Source organism: Scyliorhinus torazame, chromosome 16 (assembly GCF_047496885.1).
Source record: "Scyliorhinus torazame isolate Kashiwa2021f chromosome 16, sScyTor2.1, whole genome shotgun sequence".
In the NCBI taxonomy this organism is placed as follows: domain Eukaryota; kingdom Metazoa; phylum Chordata; class Chondrichthyes; order Carcharhiniformes; family Scyliorhinidae; genus Scyliorhinus; species Scyliorhinus torazame.
In genome coordinates, this window is record NC_092722.1 from 46,210,491 (window position 1) to 46,226,754 (window position 16,264).

A 16,264-nucleotide genomic window follows, 5' to 3' on the forward strand; every position below is an offset into this window, starting at 1 on the left:
AGCGCCCTACTCATAACAAAGAAGTCTATCCGGGAATAGGCCTTGTGGACATGGGAGAAGAATGAGAATTCCCTGGCCCGTGGCCTCGCAAACCTCCATGCGTCCACCCCTCCCATCTGGTCCATGAAACCCCTCAGCACCTTGGCCGCCGCCGGCCTCCTACCCGCCCTAGACCAGGAGCGATCTAGTGCCGGGTCCAGCACCGTATTGAAATCCCCCCCCATTATCAGGCCCCCTGTCTCCAGGTCCGGAATCCGACCCAACATACGCCGCATGAAGCCCGCATCATCCCAATTCGGGGCGTATACATTGACCAACACCGCCTGCTCCCCCTCCAACTTGCCACTTACCATCACATACCTATCGCCATTGTCTGCCACGATGCTCGACGCCTCGAACGACACTCTCTTCCCCACCAAGATCGCCACCACCCCCCGATTTTTTGCATCCAAACCCGAATGAAACACCTGGCCTACCCATCCCTTTCTCAACCTTATCTGATCCGCCACCCTCAGATGCGTCTCCTGAAGCATGGCCACATCTGCCTTCAGCCCCTTCAGGTGCGCGAACACCCGGGCCCGCTCAATCCCCTTATGTTCCAGGTTATCAGCCGGATCAGGAGGCTACCCCGCCGACTAGCCAGACCCCTTCCTAGGCCAGCCATGTGCCCTCGCCTCCCGCACGGCCCGTTCCCCACAGCGGCAGACCCCCGCCCCGACCTCCTCTACCGACTCCAGTTCCCCGTTGGCCATTCCAGCAGCAACCCGGTTCCGCCACCCCCCACCCCCACCCCACCCCCCCCCCGCCCCCTCCAGCTAGGTCCCCCCCTATCTGTATTGCTCCCCCCATTGCACTTCAGTAAGTCAGCCGACTCTTGCTGACCCCGGCCAATCCTGCTACTCCCTCGACCCCTCCCAGTGTGGAACTTCCCCTCCCCCACATTGCCCACCAGCAGGCTCTCCCCCTTCCACTCCCAGCGCGGGAGAAAGCCCGCGCTTCCCAGCTCCGGCCCTTAGCGCGGGCAAAAGCCTCGGCCCGCCTCCTCTATGCAGTTCCCTTTTCAGGCCCGGTCCCCTTGCCCCCAACTCAGGCCTCAACCCCCCCCTCCCCCCCCGCAGGGCCCCATCCCCCCTGCCGGCCATCAACCCCCCAAGCCGTTTACCTGCCCCCCTCCACGAGCCTGCCTGGCGGATCCAACCGAAACAGTGCCCAACCAACCCACGAAAAACAAAGAATCAACAATGAACAAAGAACGCCCCCTCAAAATACAACACAACAATCCGCAACCATCCCTTCACCGTGGCCCCCCGCCCCTGACCCTCAGTCCGAGTCCAATTTTTCAGCCTGGACAAAGGCCCACGCCTCCTCCGTGGACTCATAATAATGATGTTGGTCCTTATAGGTGACCCACAGACGCGCTGGCTGCAGCATGACGAACTTCACCCCCCTCCTGTGCAGCACTGCCTTCGCCTGATTGTACCCGGCCCTCTTCTTCGCCACCTCCGCACTCCAATCTTGGTAGATCTGCACCTCTGCATTCTCCCACCTGCTGCTCCGCTCCTTCTTAGCCCACCTTAGGACGCACTCCCGGTCAGCAAACCGGTGGAACCGCACCAGCACCGCACGCGGTGGCTCGTTGGGCTTGGGCCTCCTCACCAGCACTCGGTGGGCCCCCTCCAACTCCAGGGGCCCCGGAAGGACCCCGCTCCCATCAGCGAATTCAGCATGGTGACCACGTAGGCCCCCACGACCGACCCCTCCAATCCCTCCGGGAGGCCCAGGGTCCGCAGATTCATCCGCCTCGACCGGTTCTCCATCTCCTCGAATCTCTCCTGCAATTTTTTATGGAGCGCCTTCACCGCTAGGCCTAGGATCTCATCTTCGTTCTCAGAGACCTTTTTCCAGACCTCCCGGATCGCCGCCCCTTGGGCCGTCTGGGTCTCCAGCAGCTTATCGATTGAAACCTTCATTGGCTCCAGCAGATCCGCTTTCAGCTCCCTAAAGCAGTGCTGAAGAAACTCCTACTGCTCCTGCGCCCACTGCATCCACGCTGCCTGGTCTCCACCCGCCGCCATCTTGGTCTTCCACCCTCGCACCTTCTTTTGCTTCACTGCCACTTTTGCCATTACCGGCTCTAAAAAGAGCCCAAAAGTCCGTTTCTAGCGGGAGCTGCCGAACGTGCGACTTAGCTCTGCATCGCCGCAACCGGAAGTCCCGTCCACCATCCTTAATTGGATGGTGTTGTGTTTTTGGTCCTGGTGCTGTTCAAGATCGATCAGTACACAAGTAGACACAGGAGGTGATTAACATTGCAACTGTTCTTTATTGTGGGTGATGTGGGTTACGGCAGACGTCTGTTGCATATACAGAGTAATGTTCGATGGAGACTGTCAATTTTGGACTTGTAGCTGAATTTGAAGCTGTATCTAATGCCGGATTGTTCATTGTTAGACTGGAGTGAGAATGGAGTCGGCATTCCTTGATTTGGAGATGGTTCATTGGAGGTGGTGAAATCAGGCTCTTACATGAGAAGTGTATCCTGAGATGGAGTTTGACTTGGCAACAATTGGTCGCCCAACAAGGAGGCCACATGCAAGAAAGTTGCTGAGCCAGTCCCGTTGCTGGCAAGTTCAGGTTCCAGGCGCCCCATTTAGTCCCAATGTCGGGGTTCTGAAGCTAATGGGGAAAACCTTCCCCAAATGTTAGGAGATGGTTGGCTGAAGCTCCTGCATTTTTGTTATTGTTTTTTACCTCAGGAGTTCAAGACAAGGTTAATTTGAGCCAATGAGAAATACACATAGGCCCCTTCTCACTGTTGAGATATCAAGTGAATTGAGCTGTGGCACTGGTCTAGCCAAGCTTACAATGAGATGCAATCCATATTGAACAACTGTCACAGAATTGGCAGCCACGAGAGCCCAGAATTAATGGAATGGGAATGTAGTGCTGGGAATTCACATGTGAGACTTGGAGTCCTTAGTAAAATACCAGGCAAAGCAATGACGGCTTTTGATCCATTTGACCTGGGAGTATTTCCTTACTAACTTAGTGAGTGCAAAGTGGAAAAATGTTGCACTCTCCAGCAGGAATAGTGGAAATGTGAGGAACAATGAATATTCTGGAGGTTTCTTTGACTTTCTTTGAGGATCACCTAATCAGAGCATTCTCCCAGGAGGTGGAATCCATTTAGGCTAGACTGTGAACTGTGTGTGGAACAAGTTAGCCTGATGGGTTCATTTGCATTTTCTCATTCCAGACTTTCATGTGTCCTTGCAAATGGCATTGTCAAACGTGCATTCAAGAACAGCTTTTAATTGCGTCACAGCTCAGGATTGTAGCCCACAACACAATGTTTTGAGGTACTTATTGTTATTAAACTGGATCCAGGATTCTCCAGTGCACAGAAAGCTTACTGTTGCACACCCTGTTACACCAAGCCAACTTTATTCTTTCTCAGGACCTCAATATTGTGCAACTCATTACATCCTTCAGTCACTCTTCCCAAGCTTGATAGCACATGATCACGATAGTTTGATTTCCTCCACCTTCTCCCCGAATCTTTCCAGCCTGGCTCAGGTCCAGAACTATAAACATAATAATAATAATAATCATTTATTGTCACAAGTATGAAGTTACTGTGAAAAGCCCCTCCGATGGAATATAGGTCACAGTGTCATGGGGCTGGATTTTCACAGGGCCACGGGGGCAGGAATTAAAAATCGGGGTCCAGGAGTCGTTTCCGGAACAGTTTCATATTTTCAAAGGACCAGTGAGATGGGTGAGAGTGAAGACCCCATTCGGCCATCAATTAATGTCCCATTAAGCTCTGTAAGGAGCTTGTTAAGGGGCCTCTCCATTTAAGATTGAAATTTTCCCATTTTCTACAACTGAGTCCAAACAGTCTTGAGTGTGTGTTAGTGCACAGCAGTCAGGGTACAACAGGGGGCCCAAGTAAATGTTGTAGTTCTGAAAGATAGTCATATTCAACTCGAAAAGTGAACTCTATTTCTCTTTCTGCATATGCCACCAGACGTGCTGAGAATTTCTAGCATTTTTTTATCTTTAGTGTTTGGAATCATGCATTTTCATGCCTTTGTATTTGGCAAAATATCTGTGGTGGAGACTGACTACAAGCCAGTGGTGAAAACCATTGGCCAGTGTACCACCAAGATTGCAAAATCTCTTCATAAAGATTCACGGTTATGACTGTGAGATCAGGTATGAGCTAGGTAACTTGTCGCTCACATTGGATACAGTTAACAGATTGTCTAACCCCATGAAAACTGGATCGACAAGGTGATTTCATTGTCATCAAACTTGACGATGTTCCCCAAATTGATCTTTTTGCGCAACGCAAATGCCATAGCTACAAGAAACAGTGAAAGATTCCACACTACATAAACTGTGCAAAACCATCATTGAAGGATGGCCTGATTCAATTCAGCATACCCACAAACAGATGGGATCATTTTTGCCTTACCGCGAAGAGCTAGGTATCGCCTGGCAAGTCATTTTTAAAGGCAGGCAAGTCATCATACCGGAATCTTTGCAACCTGATATTCTTCAATGATTTATTCATTCACACATGGGCACAGATCGGACAAGATTACTCACCAGACAGACAACCTATTGGCTATTGGCTGACATTGTCACTGGAGTTGTTATCAACAAGTTCAAGGCATGTCAAGAGCATGTGCCAAGGTCAGCACAAAGAACCACTGATTCCACATGAATTTCCTACCCATTCTGGGCCAAAATTGCATCTGACTCTTTTCATATCTATGGCACTGACTTCATCATCATTGTTGACAACTTTACCAAGAACCAAATCATTCAGCAATTTCACAATACAGTCAGCACAACTGTTGCACACAAAATAAGTGCTATTTTCAGTTTATTTGGTGTGCCCAGAAAGACCATTGCGAATAGTAGTCCTCAATTTATTAGCAAGCCATTTCAGGATATGTGTGAGAAATGGACTATCAGTCACACTACTTCTTCTCCTCAATACCCTGGATCTAACAGCCTAGCTGAAAGAATGTTTCACATGGCAAAATCCTTAATTCTCAAATGTAGATAGACCGAGCAAGATCTACACAGCAGTGTAAAGTTACTTCTGTCAGCGACACCATTATAACAGCACAACACCAACCCTGTCTTCCACATCTGCTGCCTGCCTTTGCCACTGGTAGTTGACAGGTGCTGTCTCCCTTAGACACTCATCTCTAATTGGGCATAAACTTGCCATAGGCCATTTGCATTTAAATTTAGCATCGCAAAAGCAACCCAGCTTAGGCAGGGGGCATGTGCGGCCAGAATTCATCAAGATGTCAGGTTCCTGATTCGCATTTAAATGCAGCCCTGCACATCATTATAGCCTAGAAGGAGGCCATTTGGGCCATCAATTCCATGCCAACTCTCAGGAGAGCAATCCAATCAGCCTCATTTCCTGCTCTGTGTAGATTGTGGGTAAATGAACATATTACAGTGATGTCAATGAGTGTCAGTGTCCTTGGAAAATTCGAGAGAGAGATGCCAAGCTTTAACCTAATAGACATTCAGATATTCATCAAACAGCACAACAGACAGAAGATCCAAGCTTGAAGTAAACAAATTGACTAACCACTGAAGAATGGTTCCACCCTGTATCCGATCAAACAAAATATGGAGAACAACGGTGGCAAGTGCAAGCCATGGGAATTAAAACAATTTCTAAAAAAAAACGTGAGCAACTTAAAGACAGAAATGAGATGAGAGAGCACCCATTGTATATACAGCAGAAATAAAACAACACAATGACTCAGTATGAACATTCCACCAAAACCAAACAGCCCAACTCTCCGGGACCCAAATTGCACCAAAGAATTAACTTTAATGAAACACTATAAAAAGCCATATTAAACAGCTTGATGTTTACTTCATCTGTTGGCTCAATGCTCATGATTCTAATAAAATAAAATCGCATGCCGAAACAAAACAAAAATAAATTGCAATTGTTTATGTTAGCTGGTCTCTGCTGAGGTGCCAACAAGAGAGACACAGGTCAACCCTTCTGTCTATTGCACATGAAGCTTAAAACCAGCCATTGTTCCTGCTCCTAACGTCTTCCTGCTGCTGGTAAACGCTGATATGCAATCGCAGGGTGCAGACAGGACCGGGCTGACTCAAGATGTCGCCCTGACGCCAATATGCAAGCTGTTTCTCAAATAAACGGATTACTAAATGGAAGCAGCAATGCAACCTGCAATATGTCTTTTTGCACATCACATGCAATTAAAAGGGGCGGCACGTTGGCACAGTGGCACTGCTGTCTCGCAGGGCCAACTTGGATGAACTGGGTGACTGTCTGTGTGGAGTTTGCACATTCTCCCCTTGTCTGCATGGGTTTCTTCCAGGTGCTCCAGTTTCCTCCCACAGTTCAAAGTTGCGTAGTTTAGGTGTATTAGCCATGCTAAATTGTTCCTTCGTGTCCAAGGATGTGCAGTTTAGGTGGACTGGCCATGTTAAAATTGCATCTTGGTGTCCAAAGATGTGCAGGTTGGGCAGGGTTGCAGTGATGGGGTGGGGGAGTGGTTCTAGGTAGGGTTCTCTTTCAGAGGGCAGGTGCACTCTCGGTGGGCCGAATGGCCTCCTTCTGCACTGTAGGAATTCTATGGATTCTATAAAAATTTCAAATATTTTCTTTCAGGGTTTGGGGATAAAAGAGTCATTGATGGCGTCCTCAAATGATAAACTAGAAAGTTTACCACTTTCAATGCACAGAATATTTCGGGTATATAGCGTTCCTTGCAGCATTGCTGTCTACATTCATTCCTGGTGTTTTCCAGTCGGGAAAATGACCTTTCTCCTGAGCAACTTGTTACCATCAGACTCAGAAATTGCCGCAAATTTGTTTCAATACTGGGGAATGCCAACTGAACCTTATCCCGGATGACTTGACACAGGTCTTCATGGCTTTAATGTCCTGAATATAAGCAGAGAAGTCTCTTATTTCCCTAACATCAATATCTTCGGGAGAGCTTTTCATCAGATGCTTTACACTTTCACACAGCTGTGTTTCTGAGGCATCTAAATCAACCAAAAGTGAAAGGTTTTTTGCAACATTTTCAAATATAATTGTGCTTTTCTTCAAATTGTTTTCAATACATCCATCAAAGGAATGAGGGATTTTTGTAGAAACCTGTCTCTTCATGAAAGCCGTTTCATCAGTATTACCTCAATGACTCCTTCTTTCCTAATTGTTTTCCTTTTATTCACACACTTGGGGTCGACATCAGGCAGGTCTTCTTTTACTTTGAGTTCAATTTTGTCAAATCTTTCTCATGGTTCTTTCAAGAAGTGAGAGAATGATGTGAAAAGCTTTGCACATGCATTAAGGGCTATCCATGTATCCTGTAGGGCCTGGCTGGTTTTGTGGAACTGGTCTAACATATGATTCCAAAGTTCTGACATGAACGCAAACTCTAATTCCTTGATTTTCTCCTGCAGATTGCCAGCTTCCCACCTTGTATAACCTCTCTCACTATCATCAGTGTGATGAATTGAAGAACTAGTTATATATTTTGTATCTGTTTCAGTAATGTCATTAGAAACCCTGGTTTGAAATACATACAGGCAGTGTATCTACAGAAGCTGTAATTAAGGAGTCATAAAAGGTTGATGGAATGATTGATTTTAACCATTTCCTTGTTTACAGAGAGGTGGCTAATGGGATATTGTTTTGATTGCTGGAGATTTCCTAGAGGGTATATAATTTATGAGGGATTGTGTTCAGTCCTAGCTAAGCAGGTGATGTGACATTTTAGTGGGATACAGATTATGTAATTAGTGGGAGGAGCCAGGTCTGTCTGGAGTTTGCAGTTTTGCCAATGCTGTTAGATTGAGCAGAAGTCTGACAAGACAGAAGGATTTTAAGGTTGTTCCTGAAAATGACCTCTCTCTCTCTCCAAAGGTCTACACGGATAAGCATTTAACCTTCTTTGTTAACTTTATTTCTAAGTTGCATTGGAACTGTATTGTATTGCTTAATTGGAATTAGTTTTTTAAAGTATGTTTATTCAACTTTTCAAATGTTAACATTTTAACAATTAAACATGTAAAACACATAACATTTACAAAATAAAAACAAAACAAAACCTCAGCCCTCCCAACACCCCCTTCTCACCTTCCCCCCTCTCCTCCCCCCACTAATTGGCAGCAGCGAGCTCCCCAAAATGCAATACAAATAAACCCCATCTCTTGTGGAACCCCTCACTTAACCCCCTCAGCGAAAGTTTCACCTTCTCCAAATACAAGAATTCCATTGGATCCCCCAGCCATACTGAGGCACAGGGTGGAGAAGCCGACCTCCACCCCAACAGGATCCGCCTGCGAACGATCAATGAGGCAAAGGTTAAAACACCTGCACCCGCACCCGTCTGCAACTCTGGCAAGTCCAACATCCCGAATATGCACCCTAGGGAACTAGGCTCGAAGTCCACAAGCAGGATTGCCGACATGGTGCTGAAGAACAACCCCCAAAACTTCTCCAACTTCGAGCAGGATCAGAACATGTGTATGTGATTGGCTAGGCTCCTCCCATACCATTAGCAAATATCCTCCACCCCCTCAAGCAACCGGCTCATCCTCGACGCCATCAGGTGCGCTCTGTGCACCACCTTCAGCTGTATCAACCCCAGCCTCGCAGCTTAATTGGAATTAGTGGCAGCTGTAGATAGTAAGTTCAAGTTTTTCCTTTCATTTAAGAACTGTTTAACTGCTAATTGTAAAGCTATTCATTTGATGTTAACGTGGTTAATTCAGTGTTTAAATTGAAGTTTATTTTAACAAAAGTGATATCTATTGGTCAAAATCATCCTTTCATGGCTGTTTTACAAATTGAAAAATTGTTGGGGTTTCTCATCTGGCATCCTAACATCAATTGGAGTCTTGTCCGGTATCCTAACATCAGTATTAAGCTGATTAAGAGCATCAATATTTGGACCGTAACTCTCAGCTCTGTCTGAAGTAGCCTTTGCATGTTTTGGCACAGTGGAATCAGGACCCAAAAATGAATAGAATGTTATCCAGCGTTTTGCAGACACAGAGGACAATGAGCACATTTGTTGCAAAACAGCAAAAGGATTTTATTGCGTCCAGGGAGCAACCAAGTGCAACGAGGCCAATAGGATTCAGTGACTGTCCAACGCATGGAGTAAATCTCGTGTTCTTCTTTTTCTCTAGAGGTTTTTGCTGCATTACATTATACCTTTCTGTCATGTTAGCTGCATTGTCATGTGACTGTCCTCTGCACCTATGGAGCCAACTTTGCAACTCATTCCCCAGGTAATCCAGCACCATATTGACCATCATCTCACTGCTATGGTTTCTTAAAGTCAATAAGTATTTAATGGGAAAACCTTCTTGGGTGACACAAATCTTACAATAACAGTTAATTGATCAACATGTGAAAGGTTTGGTGTTGAGTCATTGGCTAGTTACTGCATCGCCATATATATGCATATTTCTGTCATATTAAGACAGGAAGAACATATTTAGAGAGTAATTTTTCCACATCTTCTTTATTTGGTAACTGATTTTGATAAAACTTGATTTTGAATCAGCTTTTTTCTTATTTAGAGGTTCCTCATTTTGTGAGCCCCGAAGCTGTGGTTTGGCTTCAGCTTCAACCGGCACTGATCCCATGGGGAGTTCACCAAGACCCTGATGAGTTTTGACAAGTTGAGGGCTGCCTGAGTTAGGGTGGCCACTGCAGGCCACTAAAACTGAACACCTTTGTGACGATGACTTCATCGTTGCCGACATGTCATCATGTTTGGAGATTCCATTCCACTGAGAAACAATGGGAGCGAGGAGTGTCGTGGGGTGTGCAAAGACGTATCAAACTAAAGCTGACTTTTGCATCTCCATCATATCACTGCAGGCTGGGAAAGGAACAAGTAAGAGTTCCCTGCTTTACTGAGTTAAAGACCATGGGTCAAAATACCAGGTGTGAAGCTAACTAGTAATGGACAATGTTTAAAAGACAGACTGTCCGAGACAAAATGTCTGGTCAATCTAATGGCATTGCAGCATGAGTATGGTATGTTGCAAGAATGTGCAGGTTTTCTTTGATTTTGTTGGCCACATGGGTGTGTATTATGGACCTTCAAAGATCATACATACAGGTCTAAATGGTTTAGGAGCTGATCTAAATCCTGGAAAAATAATATACCAACAGCGCTCAAATTTCTTGGGTCGGTCTATTTCCATATGTATCCATACAGACACTCTCGTATGATACATGTCTGTTCTTCCTTCCCATACCTCTACCTTTCTTGTAAAATACCAATTGGAAATCCTTAGCTGTCTCTCGGGCTTTATCCTGGCTCGAGTGGAAAATTGTGGGCCGGGATCTCCGCTGCCCACCATCGGTAGCAGAGTTCCCGATGTGGCGAAGAATCCAGTATCGGCGAAACAACGTTTCCGATGCTCCGGTCCCCTGCTAACGGCGGCATTGAGGTTCACCCCTGCTCCAGTGGGGGAATGCAAATAGGTCAAAATTACCCATTTTCCTCCTGTTACCGAGCTGGACACTGGATTCTCCACGCCTCCATGATGCTTCTGTCCTCTGGGCCAGGATTCACGCATGGCCCTGATGCGGTGGGCTAGGGGTAAGTATTTAAGATAGATGCTCCCAAAGTCCATTGAAGGGCCCACCCCACCGCAGCCCCCGCATCAAACCCCCCAACCAGACACCCCATCATAGACCTCCACCAGAACTCTCCATTAGAGACCCCCACCAGAGGCCCCACACTAGAGCCCCCCCCGTATCAGAGAACCCCCCCCCCCCCCATAACAGAGATCTCCCCGTATCAGAGTCTCTCCTTATCAGAGAACTCCCCCCCCCACTCCATATCAGTGATTCCCCATATTAGAGTCCCCCCATATCAGGGACCCACCCCATATCATAGAAACCCCCATATGAGAGAATCTACCATAAGAGAGACTACCCCATAACAGACACCCACTCATCATCAGACACTCCTGCTTGGAAGCTAAAGAGCAGTCCAAAGAGAAACAGTGAAAACAAATCACTGCTTTTCACTCATCTGTCCCTTACACCTGCTGTGTCAGGCAGATGTGGAATGCATTACCTGTTGCTTCATAAAAAGACAAGCGCACATCACGAGGCTTTAAATCCACTCAGATCCTTTGATCTGCAAGGCTTTTCTAATCACTTCAAAGAGAAATAAGCTTTTTGTAGGCACTAATTGAAAACATCCAGACAGTCAGATGTCTGGATTGTTGATTTTCATTTCCCTTCACACTTGAATGCATCCCAAGTTGCCTGCTTTAAACCTAACCGTAATGTTTATAAACACCTAGGAGTTTAGTGCATTCACTCCTTTTTCTCAGTAGAAAGCACTTTTCTGCTTTTGATATGGTCTGGAACTATCAACCATAGCTAGATGTTTATAAATATTATGGTTATTAAGAAAGATAAAAGGCAAGCACAATATTGGCCCGGAGTAACTGTATCCAGTTGTTCACGCCCCAGTGCCAGGGATTACTCTGCCTGGCCCCTCCACTCCCCAGCCCTGTGCTGGTGCATTATTGGCCGGGGTTGGCGTGTTCCCATGTGATTGGCTCAGACCCCATCACATGGTCTGGGAGCCTAGCCCCTTAAATGGGCTGTGTTATCACGGTATGCTTCTTAACTTGTCCTGCGATTACTGGAGTGTTATTTACTTGCTTGAAGTATCAATAGAATCCATGGATTTCCTACAGTACAGAAAGAGGCCACCGACCCTCTGAAAGAGCACCCTACATAGGCCCACACCCCCACCCTATCCTTGTAACTCCGCCTAACCTGCACATCTTTGGTCACTAAGGGGCAATTCAGCTTAGCCAATCCACATAACCTGCACATCTTTGGACTGTGGGAGGAAATCAGAGCACCGGGAGGAAACGCACACAGGCACGGGCAGAACGTGCCAAACCCTCACAAATAGTTACCTGAGGCCAGAATCAAAACTGGTTTCCTGACACTGTGAGGCAGCAGTGCTAACCACTGTACCACTGTGCTGCCCAAAAATGTTTCAACAGTAACTGCTTATTGGCTAACTATTTGGTGAGGGTAGTCGGGAGAGTCCATCTGCATTCCCACGAAGACTTGCCCGACAATAATTGATGTATATGTGTGTGCTGACAAGAGCAATGCCCGTCTCTGTCTCCTGCTCTCTGCCAGTGATGGAATCCTGGTATGAGTTCCCAGTCTCATTGTTAGTGCACGATGGTCCACCAATAAAGTGAGTTTCGTCCCATACAGGATTTGGTAGAACCATTTTAAGCTAAAAAAAAATGATTCCCCGGACTTCTTTCGCTATCTGTGCGTGATTGCTTTCAGTCTTATTCAAAGTTCTGAACGTGAAGACTATCGGCTTCTCTTCATCTCTGGGAATTGTTGCTCGTTTTAGCCTTTGTTTATTTGCTCTAATTCTGTCACCTTTGCTCTTGAGTCGCCAGGTATCTTTCTGATACCGCCACGTGGTTCAAGTCCGAGTAATGATTAATAATCCAACACACCGCTTAGTAAGAGCTAAATCAACGCTCATTTATTATATACAGCAATTAATACTTATACAATAATTCTACTTCTAAACTACTTCCTACCACTAACAGGCCAATACTTAACTTTGGAAATGGCCCACCAGGTCAGGGAAACGAATGGCCTTTCGAATGGGTTCTGAGCCTGCGGGATTCAAAAGCTGGTACAGGTCGATAGTCAGGAGTGTCTATCTGGTAGCGATCGTTGGAGTAAAACTTACATTCTCTTGTAGAAGGGTCTCAAAGGGTGCGGAGAGGAGAAGAAGGGTCGATTTGAACTTGGCCCCTATTCTTATAGTCCCCAGGGGCTTCCCGCCTCTCGGGGCGGACCGTGTACCTGGTTCCAAGTGATTGGACTTGGTCCCAATCACTTGGTTCGATATTCTCCAATACTGGAGCGATTCCTTGTTCGAGGGGTGGTCGTTTACCTCTCTTTGTGTCAGCTCCTGCTGGCGCGAAAGGTCTGGGTCGGCTTTGTGTGTCTATTTTGTATCAATTGTTTCCGGGGATTGCTGTTTAGTATGCAGTTGGCTGAGGTGTTGTTATGTTGATGGCTGCAGGTATTGGTTTGGTCTGGTTTCTCCAGAGGCGAATACACTGTTTTACCTGCAGCTGTCTGTTTGAATCCTGTTGACTGATTTTCCCATCAGCCTCTTCCGTTCGCCATTTTAAATCGGGGTTTGGCCATTCTAATCGGGAGTCAGCCATTTTACATGGCTACAGAATCATGTAGGAAACCACTGCCCCACCCCCATAAGGGGATGGGACATATGCCAGCTGCAGGGATAAATTGGGATTAAAATGCTCAGGACCTCTGACTGAAAGCGCCTCTTTGACTTGAACTAATAGTCACTCGCAGAGATTCCCCCATGTCCACTTTTTATTTTGACACCATAATTTGTGTAAGGGTTTGAGAATAACAACCAGACTAGGGAAAAACCTTCCGTCGTAAATTAATAAGCCTCAGAAAGATCAAAGTTGGTTGACATTTTGAGGTGCGGGGGCCTCGGTAATGCCTTTGGCTTTCGAAGGTGACATGTGCAGTAGCTTGACGTCAATGATATGACTCAGATATTCAATTGAAGATTGGAAAAATTCACATTTGTCTTTTCTGACTCTTAATCCATAATCTTCGAGTCTCTGGAGAGTGGGACCTTGTGTCATGTGAGAGTACCTTTAAAAAATGGGGTTTAAGAAATATACCTTTAAGAAATGGGTGTTTATCAGTGATGTCAGAGTGTGGGTCGAGCTGGGCTTTCAGCTTTTTACTTTCGTTTTAGGCTGTTTGCTGCAGGGTGTGTTTTAGTTTCGTTTTCAGAGCTGGATAGCTGCAGTCACAGCCAGAAAGTGTATGAATCTCTCTCGCTGTAATCTAAAGACTGTAAATCGATCCTTTGGTGATTTAAAACTAATAACTTATCTCAGTAGTGACTTTAACCTGATGTGCTTCTGTTTAAAGGTTTTCTTAAAGTCTTATGGATGTTAAAAGGACAGCTTAAGGATTACTTAGTGTTGTATTCTTTGGGGGTTATATTTGAATTGATGGTTGCTAAGATGTTTACTGTATGTTTTAAAAAGGTTAACTTGAGTTCATAGAATAAACATTGTTTTGCTTTAAAATATACTTTTCCATTTCTGCTGTACCACTCCTGTAGAGTGGGCCGTGTGCTCCCCATACCACAATCTATTAAAAGTCGTGGGTCAGCTGAACTCCATGATACACTTTGGGGTTTTCTAAACCCTGGCCCATAACACTTGGTTGTGGAGATGTTCTTTTTCATTCATTCCAGTAACCAAGATATAATTCAGTGTAATGGGCCAGGGTTTGAAAACACCAAAGTATATTATGGAGTTCGCCTGACCTATAATTGTTTCTTGATTTTGGTTACGATGAGCACAAGAGCCTGCCTTTCATGTTTTGTTCAACAGAATTCTTAGGCGCTTTTAATCAAAAAACAAGCTTTATTCTACGAATTTAGTTAACATTTGTATAAACACACACAGTAAGAATTTTTATCAACTACAAACATAAAGACCCCACACATCTACAGTAATTTATGTATAACGGTTAATGAATTCCCCCTTAACTGTTCCAATTCAATAACAAAATCCAAGTAAAACAAGAAACCTCTTTTCAAAGGTGTGGCCCAGCACACGGAATTCTTACTGGTATAAGACTGTTATTGATACTCTATTCCCCTTTCCAAACAACAAGCTTGAATTTTTTCCAGAAAGCAATCATCTCTTTTAAGTTATCAAGCAGTCTGGAAACAGCTTTTAAAACGAAGATCGAGAAACACTTCTTTCAACCTGTGCAGTTCAAAACCAGTCCAAATGCAAAATGAAAGTAAAATCTCACAGAGCCATAGCCCAGCTCCACCCACACAATGACATCATTGAAGCCATGTGATAAGACAAAAACATTTCTTAAAGGGACACTTCCAAGACACCAGATAACACTGGACTCCATCTAATCCACTTAAAATTTGGTCCATAGCTCGTTGGATAACCCTTTTGTGTCATGGAACTGTTGTCAATCTGGATCTACATTCATTTGAAGATATGCTGCACTGAGGTCAATTTTACGGAAGTGTTAGCCTCCAGCCAACCCAGCGAATAAGTCATTGATCAAGGTCAGAGGGTACGGTTCAGTCCACAGTACAGGTTTAATAGTGACTTTAAAATCAGCAAAAATGCATAGTGATACACCTTTTTCATTATGGATATGATCGACGTGGCCCAATCGCTCACATTAATGGGTTCAAGGACTCTTGTTCTGACCAGCCATTCTAATTCTGCCAATACATTAGGTCTGATTGTGTATGGTATTGACCTAGCCTTTAAGCATCCCACCTGACTTTCTTCCTTGATCTTCAGCTGTACTGAGATATTCTTCATGATTTCCAGCTCACTGTTGAAGACAATGGCATGTTTCTTCAAGATTTTCCATATAATTGATTTGGAATTTATCATAAGATTTATCTCGGCCCAAGTTAACCTGATCTTTTCCACCCATGTTCTTCCCATTAGTGCCGGGTCATTTCCTTTGACTATATGTTATCTGTCCATTTATATGCACCGTTACATCAATATGGCCCTTAAACAGAACCACTTCTCCAGTGGAGATTTTAACACTATCTTCAAGGGTTGCAGAGTAATGTATCAGAGTTTTCTTGATTAACAGTCTTTGGCACCAGCGAGACAGCTGTCCCAGTGTCCACCTCCATCTTCATCTGCTGACAGCCCAGTGATGGAGTGACCCAATATTAGTTTGTTGCACTAGCATCAGCTAGTACATTGAATGACAGTTCATCTTCGGTCTGTGAATCAGGTTCCTTCTCATGTTCTTTTTCGACAACGTGGGCATTTTTTCCTTGATTCAGTTTCCCATTTGATTTATTTGGCTCTTGCATTTTGCAACTTTTGCTTGAAGCTTGTTTCTTTTTGCAAAAAGCACAGATTTCTCCTCAGAACCCCCCCCCCCCCCCCCCCCCCCCGACAGATGATGGTCACATGAGAGTTTCTAAACTCCACTCCCAAAGACACGCTTTAAAATCATCTCTCATACCCTTCCATGCACAGAAACATTATACCCTATTTCCAATGTTTACCAATATAAATATGAATCCCTTGAAACTACCTTTCTTTTCCGAACACAACCTGTCCTCAATTGAGC